General features: G+C 35.2%; 1 long non-coding RNA gene across 1 annotated transcript; it reads left to right on the plus strand.

Annotated features, from left to right (window-relative positions):
- The first annotated feature begins 6797 nt into the window (after window positions 1-6797).
- LOC125612928 lies at window positions 6798-9883 on the plus strand. The gene is made up of 2 exons (XR_007343412.1): window positions 6798-6883; window positions 9718-9883. It is a non-coding gene; the product is annotated as an uncharacterized LOC125612928 (long non-coding RNA).
- The last annotated feature ends 1333 nt before the right edge of the window (window positions 9884-11216 follow it).

Consider the following 11216-nt stretch of genomic DNA (forward strand, 5'->3'; position numbering starts at 1 on the left):
TTATAATAGCAGCTACCTAGATGACTACAGCTGAAATGTCCTCTTAGACCATACCTGCCAATCTTTGCCTCTCCTGAAAAGAAAAGGCTAAACACAGTAACCCTAGTCTATTACTCTGCTCTGGGCAGTCTCTTATCTTTCTTGAAAAGGAGAAAAGGATAAGGGCTTGAGTTTTAATTAAAAGGAAAAAACTGCCAGCGATAATTAGATTAGACAAGAGCAAGATTTACTACAAGAGTGAAACCACTTTTCTTAAGCAGGTTGGCAGAGTTTGCCCTGGGCTGGGCATCAGAAAGCAGGGTGGTGTGTGGAAACGACCTATTTTACAGGCACCTGTGAGTTTCCTAGGCTCAATGAATCATAGGTGTTTTTTTGTTTGTTTGTTTGTTTTGCTTCTTCTTTTGGTAATTTTTAAAATTTTCCCTCTCTGGCCCAGATACTCTTTCCTCTCCTCCCCTCCTACCCCCTCACCCCTTTAGTATCCTTCTCCTTAATGCTCCAGTAATGTTGCTCAAATGCTCTACCAGAACTTTGCTTCTTCAGAGTGCTACTCCCTTCTGTGAGCTGACAGCCTCTTAGAGCAAGCAACAACAGTTAGTGTGCTGGATGTTCACAGGGCCCTGTGGAAGGTAAGACACAATTGCAGTGTTTCTTGGACTAGAGCTTAGATCTTTCTTGTTCTTCTCAATTTTTGTGCTCTTGCTTCCATAAGGAAAACAGCAGAATTCATAAACAATCTGTAGCATCCGTGAAATGGATTTCTTTCCAATATTAGCAATACTTGATGGGTTATCAGAAAGAGGTATTGCTCAAAAGCAAAGGTTTTTCACAACCAGAATGAATCATTAAAGACACTGTGTTAGATCTGAGCAGCTATTCTTATGTTTATATTACGTGCAGGAGGAAGGGAGAGACACAAGGTCACACAGAACAAGTGTTTCCCCTTAAAAAACTTCCCCCAAACCACATCCAAACTTATCTTACATCTCCTCAATATAAGAACTGGGTCATATGTCTACCCCTGGCTGTAAGGAAGGCTGGGAGGGTAATTATTGTACTCTGGGAATATTGTCACTCTGAAACAACATCAATAGTTAGGTTAGTGAGGAAGAAGGGGAGACAGACATTGGATAGGAAACTTAGTTTCTGCTGCACCTTGGGTGAAGTCCATTCAATTTTGTGAGTTTCAGTGTTCTCTTCTGTAAAATGACTGGTTTTGACTAGTCCTAACCACTTCCTGCTCTTAATGCTAAGATATCTGATTTGAAGTTCCCTTTGCCACCTGGCAGCACTAGCTGCCACTCTCCTCTCTGAAGAAGATGCTATTACAAAAGGGCTATCTACCTAATCACTTGCTTCTAGGAAATACTCCAGCAAAATATCCTTTTCAGTTGCCTAAATTCTTCCACCAGGCCAAAAAAGTTTTAGAATCAACTGCTGCAATGTCAGAAAATTGCCAATAAAATTGTCCATGCCAGTGTCCAGAAGTTACAATACAGGTTTGGTCCTGAGCATTTACTCAGATACCAGGTGGTATCTTGTCATCAGTGTGTGAAGAACACCATACAGCATTAGAGACATTTCAAAGATGATAGGTAGCTGGGCATAGTGGCTCATACCTGTAATCCCAGCAAAAACCAGGAGGCTAAGGCAGGAGGATCACAAGTTCAAAGCTAGCCTAAGCAATTTAGCGAGGCTCTAAGAAATTTAGTGAGACACTGTTTCTAAATAAAATATAAAAAGGACTGGTGATGTGACTCAGTGGTTAATCCCCCTGGGTTCAATCCCTGGTACCAAAAAATAAATAAATAAAGACAGGCATACAAAATGAAGACCACATTGAAATCTATCCTGAAATTCTTTGCATGGATTTCAAAGACATAGGGTCAGTCAATAGCTATTCAATAAAAGTTGCTTTTTAATTTCACTTTCTTCTAAGAACAAAAATTAATATCATATAGATTATTTTACTTCACCCAAAGTTAATTCATATTCCTCAAAAAACAATGAAATTAACATAACAGATGCTGCTTCATAGGGAACTTTCCACTTAAGAGGAAGATAGTTAATAGAGGGATTATGTGATGTGTGAATTTTTCACACTGAGCAGACCAAAATATTAAAGGGTTCCTTGTTGTGGAAAATCTGCTCCTTGACAATTTCCATCAAATGAAGAAAATTTCATCAAATGAAGAAATTGTATTGTGAAGATTTTAAGGTTAAAATCTATGTTGATCAATGTTTAACTTTTTAAAGAGATTAAAACAAGAAATCTTAAAACATTTTAGTTTTCATAAACCCTCACACTTACTGCAGTTTTTATTTCAAAATATAAATACATTCTAGTACCTATAAAAATTATTTAATGGCCAAAATACATATGAAAAATGTTCACTATCCCTGTCAATCATAGAAATGCAAGTTGAAACTACATCAAGATTTTATCTCACTCTAGATACAATGGCAATCACCAAGAATACAAATAATAATAAATGCTGACGAATCTGTGGGGGGAAAATACAGTCATGTATTGTTGGTGGAAACGAACATTAGTACAACCATTTTGGAAAGCAATAAGGAGACTCCTCAAGAGACTAGGAATGGAATTACCATATGACCCAGCTATCCCATTCCTTGATATCTATTCAAAAGAGCTAAAATCAGCATACTGTAGTTATACAATAACATTAATGTTTATAACTGCATAATTCACAATAGCCAAGTTATGAAGCTAGCCAAGATGCCCGTAAACAGATGAATATATAAAGAAAATGTAGTAAATATAGCCTTAAAGAAGAATGAAATAATGGCATTTCCTGGTAAATGAGTGGAACTACCATGTTGAGTAAAATAAGCCAGACTCAGAAAGTCCAGGGTCAAATGTTCTCTTTCAAATGCAGAAGATAGAGAAAGAGGGAAAAAGAGGGAGGTAGATGCCACAAAAATAGAGGGAAAACCTGTGAAGAAGAGGAAGGGGCTTGAGGAAAAGGGAGGAGGGACAAGAAAATGGAGGAGTTTTGGAATGAAATCAATCAAATTACACTGTGTACATATATTAATATATCACAATGAATTCCACCTTTATATCTGTAAAGCACCAATTGAAAAAAACAATAAATAACTAGAAAGAAGACCAGTAGAGGAAGGGAAATAGGAGGAGGAAGTATAGGAGAGAACAAGGAAGTACAAGAGACCGAAATGGAGCAAACTATATTCCATTCATGTATGATTATGCCAAAATGAACTCTACTATAATGTATAACTACAATGTACTAATAAAAACATTTTTAAAAGCTAAAAGATATTTCTCTGTTCTTTAACAGTTTCACTGAGGTATATAATTTACTATCATAAAGTTAATCAGTTGAAAGTGTATAGTTTTGTGTTTATAATTAAATTGTGGAGTTATGCAATCTCATAATCTGATTTTAAATATTGGAATATCTCCATTTATTGAGATTTTATTTACTGTCTTTCAGCAATGACCTATAGCTTTTAGTGTTCAGATATTACACTTCTTTTATTTATGTATTGCTAGTTATTTTATTCTTTTAAATATTATTGGGAGTAAATAATATGTAGATTATTATATCATCTGTGATTAAAGAAAAATTAAGTTTTTTCCTTGCTAATCTGGGTGCTTTTAATTTATTTTCCTTGCCTTATTGCTCTGGTTAGAACATTTAGTACAATATTGAGTGAATGTGGCAAGATCCTTGCCTTATTCCAAAATTTGGGGTAAAAGCATTCATTCTCTATTATTACATATTGTAATATGAATGTAGCTAAGCTATATTCCATAAACTTTCATAGGTTTTGCTTTTGTTTTTATTCAGTTAGAAATATTTTCTAGTTTTTCTTTGTGATCTTTCCTTTACACATGGATTATTTACAAGTCCATTGTTTAATTTCCAAATTTTTCCAAATTCTTTAGATTTCTTATATTTTTTGTGTTGATTTTTAACCCAGTCGTTTAAACAAAGACCATCTTTTGGATGATTTCAATATTTTTTAAAACATTGAGACTTTTTGTGGTATAGTGTGGGAATCAGCAAACTTTTTTCTGAAAGGGAGATATTAATTAAATATCTTAGACTTATTGATTTAAACAAAAGAAGATAGATGTTTGCTCTGTGGTGTCTTATTATCCAATAACATAGCATTGTATATCTTTTTATTCAGGTCATCTGTTATAATAATAACCCTTAGGGAAGGTCTCAAGTATTAGTATTTATAACTTACTAGGATATTTTTTTCAGTATGTAGCTTTATGGAAAGTGCTAGTGGTTAGAAAAGCTCTGGATTTTGCCTGCTGATCTGGTTTGTGGTCCTCTTGTTGGAATCTTACTATTTCTAGTGGTTTTTAGTTGATTCTGCTGGAAATTCTTTAAAAAGACAATTATATAATCTGAATTTACATATAGACCATTTTTTCCTCCTCTTTGCCAATATTTGAAGACATGTTTTGCCATATTTTACTTGCTAGAACTTCTGATATAATGTTGGATAGCAGAAGCCATAGTAGCCATTTTTGTTTTATTTCTGACTTTAATGAAAATGGTTCTTTGCTGAACATGGGGTAAAATTATATACCATTTAAAAAAAATTATATATTTAAATATATATTCATTTATTTTGGGGGGCTAGGAAGTTTCTTTGTAAGCCTAGTATGTGAACGAAACTTTTATTATACTGAATTTTATCAAATGTCTTTTTGGAACATCTATTTACATGATTGTATGGTTTCCATTTTTAATCTAAAAACAGAATGTGTTATACTGATAATTTTTCCAGTGGTAATTTCACCTGGTTTATATCCTTCTTGGTTTTTAATTCTATAACACATTCCTCAATCTGATGGATGGAGCATTTTTGCTTCAATGTCTAGAGACCACTTTCTGGCAGCCCAGGGCTCTTGCTGTTTTCTGTCTGTACCCTTTCTGAGTCAGCACCACCACTTTTAGGTGGGTATTATTAATATCCAGCTAAAATATATTAATTTATATCTATTATTTTTATATATTATTTTTATATATTAATATCTGTTGATATTATTTCATCTGCCTCACATATTTTAGGGATTCCTTGTAAAATTTCTGTCCCAACCAGTGTTTCCATTTGCATTTCTAGTACTGCTATGGATTTAAAAATTAAATATCCATCAATTGTTGAAATTTTAGTGGGAGAGGCAGAGATATTAGCATGAACTTTGACGGTCATCTTGATTCAAGATCCAAAATTTATGCCATTATAGGCTTTTGTTGGAAACTGATTATTTCTTGGACTCTTAACTCAATTTAAATTCTATCAGAACACCAGGAACACCTATGTTTTCCTCTTTCTATAATGTGGTTGTTTATTTAACTCCATAAGGTGCTTTTTATTAGGAAGAAAGGCAGTACATTAGCCAAAGTTGTCTACAATAGAAATATATCACAATATGCCTTTCCCTAGGTGGTTTTCCAAAAATCATTTGGGGTAAATTCTTAGAATTCCCTATTGGAATAAATCAGTTTGGTCAGCTACCAACATTTTTTTTTTTCTTCTACTTCAGAACAGGAACTCCCCTCAACCTCACCTTCCAAATAGAATAATGGAATGCTAATCACCTCAGTAGCATTAAGAACAAAGTTTTCAAAACCCCCTTCCCTTGAGATGAAAATGACAGTGTATCTTCTAATATTTCCCTTTCTTCAGAGGTTTATCCCAATCTTTGGCTCAAAGAGGATAGCAAATTCCTTGGGACTGTTTGTATCAATGCAAAGGATCAATCCTTGCCTTAGAGGTTTCTGAAATGGCAAAGTGGAAACTGTGTACACTTATCCTATATTCATCCTCAGCCTGCAGGAGTAAGTTATTCCTCTGGCAAGTAGGACTTTGCCTAGGAGGAAGGCTAGGACAGCTATCCTTTGTCTTGTAATATGTAAAGATTCATAATGGAAAACATGCCTTTTTTTCTGGATAAAAAATTATTTATGTCATAATTTCAAGAAAAATTTTAAATTTCTTTTTTCAATGTACCATCAAGACCAGTTTGGTTTACTTGTAGCTAAGCCAGTGGCCTCCTAAGACAAGCTGTGAGACAAGGATTTAGGCCTTTAGTGCCTAAAATCTCAATATTCCAACAACATTTCTTTATAGTTCATTAAATAAATAGTTAATTAAACATGGCTGACCACCTACTGTGTGCCTGGCAGTAAAGGTTCAGCAGGGAATACAATAAATAAAATTTGCAAAATCTTACTGTCCTTTTAATATCAAGCTGTGGGCTTTTCTTTTTTTAGTTTTGGGTGGACACAATATCTTCATTTTTACTCAGTGCTGAGGACCAAACCCAGTGCCTATGCATGCCAGGCAAGCACTCTACCACTGAGCCACAACCCCAGCCCCCATGCTGTGTTTTGAAAGCTTCCATTTTGTATTGAGCTTTTTGATGCTGAGGTAATATGATCTTGGCAGGTAGGGCAGAACCTTTTTTTCCTGCAGGGTACAAGGTGAAATGATATACCATTTCTTTCTTAGGAAATGAGATATGTGGAGAGATCTTCAGTTTGTTTGTCATTAGATATGGTAGAACTATATTGGGTAACCCGTCTTCTTGTAACTAAGGTCCTGGTTAGCTACTCACACCTCTCTGCTACCACCTGCATTTGCAGACTGGAGCACAATTCTCTGGGTAGACAGCTTCTGGAAGGCAAGAGAGAAAACTGCCTCTGATCAATACAGCTGCAGTATCATCATAAATAATTGAACCACAGACTCCACTTTTAGTTTCTTTGATCTGCTTTTCTCATCAGGCCTGGTTGTGTTACTGCCACAAAAGTTCACTCCACAAGACTTAAGAATCTTCCAGCAGAACTTCAGTCATCTTCCTGGAACAAAGGTCTACAGTCTTACTTGGTCTACTTCTTACTTCTGCTGCTTCATAGATAAGCATAATTTTTTTAAAAAATCATTCTGAAGTATTTTGGCATTGTTGCTTTGAGAGTTCTAAACCAGAGATAAAGGAAGTTACCTACAAGTGCTGGGAATCAGACAGATGGACTGATTTTAGGAACCCACTTACAGTTGTTCTTTACTTATTTTAGAATATTGTTTGCTTTGTAAGTGTTGGTGGAAGGATGCTATGGAGAGGAGGGAAGAGGGATAATTTACAGTATCTCAGATTCAGATCTAGTAATACTTTTAGTGGGGCATTAAGTAAGGAGATGGGATATACTAGGAAGTATTGATTAGTAAAAGACTGGCTACTGTCTACTTATTAAATATGGAATTCATTAGCTGGCGCAAACATTATTAAGCATGACTATTTTTTCTATTTTACTTCCGAGACATACTTTTAAAAATTCCTTCTTCTGTGGCAGAGCTCCCCAACAAAGGGCACATGGTTCATCTTGCCATTAAGTGAAAATTAAGAACACCATCAATACAGGCTAATGATTCATTGATTAAACCAAGTATTTGGTAGGGCTTGGGGACTTTTCTTTCATTATGGGAAGGGAAAATATTTGGGAAGAAATTCACAAAGCAGAAAAAGTGCTAAGAAAGGGAGTCTGTAAGCATCATACCATAAAAATAATACTGACTTTGAGGAACAGGAAGGACAAGCTTTTGGCCAGGCACATTTTCACCTGTTTACAAACTATAAGTGGGTCAGCCAAGGCAAGATAAAGAGCTATGGTATGTTTTTTTTTTTTTAAATAACCCTTTTCTGAATAATATGAAGGACACAAAGGAAAGACATGTTGAAAATTGTATTAACCTGTGTCTGCTTTTTAAAAAATAACTGCTATATTTATTCCCTTTCTACAAGACTTTGTTCTTGAAGCTTTCCTCATGAACTCAGCTTTACAATATTTGCTTCTTTTTTGGAATCCACATTTGAAATGGGGGGTTTGATTTTTTGTGAATTGAAGCGAACATACTGTATCTTAAGAACACCAACCATTTATGGGACCCATTCCCCCAATGCCGACACCAGGTCATAGGTCTCTGGCTGGGGTATTACAGTATCCAGGTGCTCTGAGTTCTTCCCACAGTCACTGTGAACTGTGAACTCTGCAAATGAAAGATGCATTCAATTATTTGTGTGACTACCCTAGTGCCTGAAGGTAATCAGAATTAGTAACAAACTAAGAATAATCAACAGCACCCCAGCCATAGCCCCAAACTCTTGATTCTGAAGTTCTCTCTCTTCATTTACAGTGACATGCATAGTTTTTAATTCTATCAGGGGAAACATTTTTATTACATTTTCCATCATAGGCAACTCTTCTACTATGATTTTCTTCCTAATACATTTATGCACATAGTAGCAATATTTATATTTCCTTAGAGAAGCGATATGGCTATAATAGTATAAATGAGAAAACTGTTTTCTGCAAATATATTTATTCTAGAGTTGCATCAGCTCGCTAGGGGAGAACTTTGTGTTTCAGAAAGGCACTTCACAGTATGTTAACTCTTAAAAAAGAAAATTGTTAATATTTATCTTCTAATATGTAAAGATTCATAATATAAAATATACTTTTTCTGGGTAAAAATATTTTGTTGAAATATTTATGTCATATAATTTCAAGAGAAATTTTAAATTTCTTTTTTCAATATACCATCAAGACCAGTTTGGTTTACTTGTATGAAAAGAAATACTTTCTATTTAACCATAAAAATACTTATAGAAGTAACAAACTTTTATTTACATTACCCCATTATGTTGTTAACAGTAAAACAAAAATGACTATCAAATATAAAATATCTGATATCTATAAAGTTCCAAATAAGTATTTATTCAATTAATGAATGAACAAATGAACAAATGAATATATGTACTTTACAACTGAAGAAACTGAGGTCAAAGAAAGGTTTTAGCCATAATTTAGTATAACTCAATTTGGAAATTCTCTAAATATATAATTCAAATATTATTTTCCTTTTTCTCCCTTAGAAAGACAAATGAAAACTGGACAATTACTCTTTGAAAGAGAAATCTGAGACTAATGTCTGCAGGGGTGGTACGCTTCAGATTAAAATTTCAGAATAAAAATATGGGGGAAAATTATTTTACACAAATACATTTATTTTGCAGTAATAGGGATTGAAACCAGGGGCACTTATCACTGAGCTCATCCTCAATCCTTTTTTATTTTCTATTTTGAGATATAAGTTCTTCCTAAATTGCTGAGGTTGGCCTACAACTTGAGATCGTCTTGCCTCAGCCTCATGCGTTGCTGGGATTATAGGAATTCACCACTACATCTGGCTATATTACTTCTTTCCTTTAATCTTGGTTGTAAGACTCTAAAGTGACCATTTAAGTTCTATGAAATTACAGAATTTAATCAATTATGAGTAAATTGTGGACAAGGGAAAGTTCTAATTTTTTAAATTGTGTGCCCTACCTTGTTTGTATTTTCAAAGTGACTACTCCAAGTGGGAAGTAAAGACAATAATATTGCTTTCTCTTCATCTGCCAACCAAAAGCACAGTTATAGTCTGAGAAGCAGTGTTTTATGGTGCATGGATCCTCCTCCTTTGGTACAGAACCTTGACAAATGTGCCCAACTTTTAAAAATGTATATTCCAGCCTTCTTTGCAGAAGGGGTAGTTAATGAGATGTTATGGGAAGTTCTAAGGTGGGACTTGTGGAAAAGCCAAGAGGCCCTCTTTTTCCCTCTTTCTTTTCTTTCAACTGACATACAGTTCTGCTATTTGGCACAGGGTCTTGGGCTACTGAGGAGAACCTAAAATTGGACATCATGCAGTAAGAAGATGAGAGAAGAAAGACATGAGTCTGAGTGTAACTGGTGGAGCTGCCACTCTAACTCTTGATTCCTTCCTCCCTCCTTCTTTTATTCAAGAGAAAATTAAACTATAAGTTGTTTAAGCCATGTTGAGTTTGATGTTACATACAACCAAATCCAAGTCCCAGCTGAAATAGCTACATTTAGCTGTTTGATTTTTAACAATTCACTTAACTTTTTTTGCACCCCAGTTATTTACATTTTTAACAAGGGGCATAATAACAGTATCGACTCAGAGTCATTACAAGGATTAAATGAGTTAATACATGTAAAGATCATAGAACTGTAACCAGCACAAATTGAGGGCTCAGTTAGTCCTCTTTACTATTTTTATCAAATTTGCAGAAGATATATGAAGAGGGAAAAAAAATCACTGCATTTCTTACCACCTTCTTCAGTCCCAGACCTGGCCAGAGATTTTAACAGAACCTACCGTGTTTATCAATTAAAATTACTTCACAGATTACAAGCACTTTAATATACCTGAATTGGTCTAATCCTTTCCAGGATGAAAGTAAATGTAGAAGCTTGTTTGCAGTGGCAAATCATTAGCTGGCTGGCTCTACAGTTTGAATCCAAGTACACTGTTTCAAGAAGGGCCAAGTTGGCTTGGATCTGTTTCATGTCCCTCGACAGTGCAGCATACTTATCCCTGTTTAATTGCCCTGTAAATATGATTATAAATTGAAATTGTGTGGGAGGGGACATGAGGAAGTATGACTCAGCCATCCAAGAAATGCCAAGCATCTGCCTTCTCCCAGTGACTGAGTCCGTGTGTCAGCAGGTGTGTGGGGGGTTGTAATTGAAGTTTTTTGTTTGATTGTGTTTTGTTTTTTAAAATGAATTTCCTGAATTTTTTCAAGAGATCTGAATTCTTTCCCCCAGCTAGTTTATCTAGAAACTTCTGAATCTTAGGGTTTTAACTCTATCATGCCTCGGAGATTAGCTCTACTCCAATCTTAATATAATCGTGATAACAACTAATATGTATTGAGCACTGGCATGAGGCAGCCTGTCAGTGCTTCCTTATTATCTCTTTGATCCTCATAAAACTCTACAAGGCAAAGGTACTATTATACCCACCATTCAGAGCTAGTCACCTGAGGCCCAAACAGTGAAGTGACTGACTCAGTAACTGGATAAAGCAGTGGCAGAGCCAAGTCAGAGTCCAGGTTCTTAGACACCACCTGTTTTCCCCTGTATATCCTTAAATTTTCTGCCTTTACTTTTCAAGGCTTTGCCACTCTGCTGCACCTGAGTGTATTTCTTTGCCAGGTGCTTTTGACTGTGGTCATATTAATGTCCCTGTTACTCCACACTCCAGTCTTGCATCACTTAGAAAGGATTGTTTTCTACCACTTTAGTTAGCAGGATTGCTGGGTCTTCCATGCCAGAGGCTTGTTGCCTTTGGTTGGG

This window comes from Marmota marmota, unplaced genomic scaffold (assembly GCF_001458135.2).
Source record: "Marmota marmota marmota unplaced genomic scaffold, marMar, whole genome shotgun sequence".
Lineage (NCBI taxonomy): Eukaryota > Metazoa > Chordata > Mammalia > Rodentia > Sciuridae > Marmota > Marmota marmota.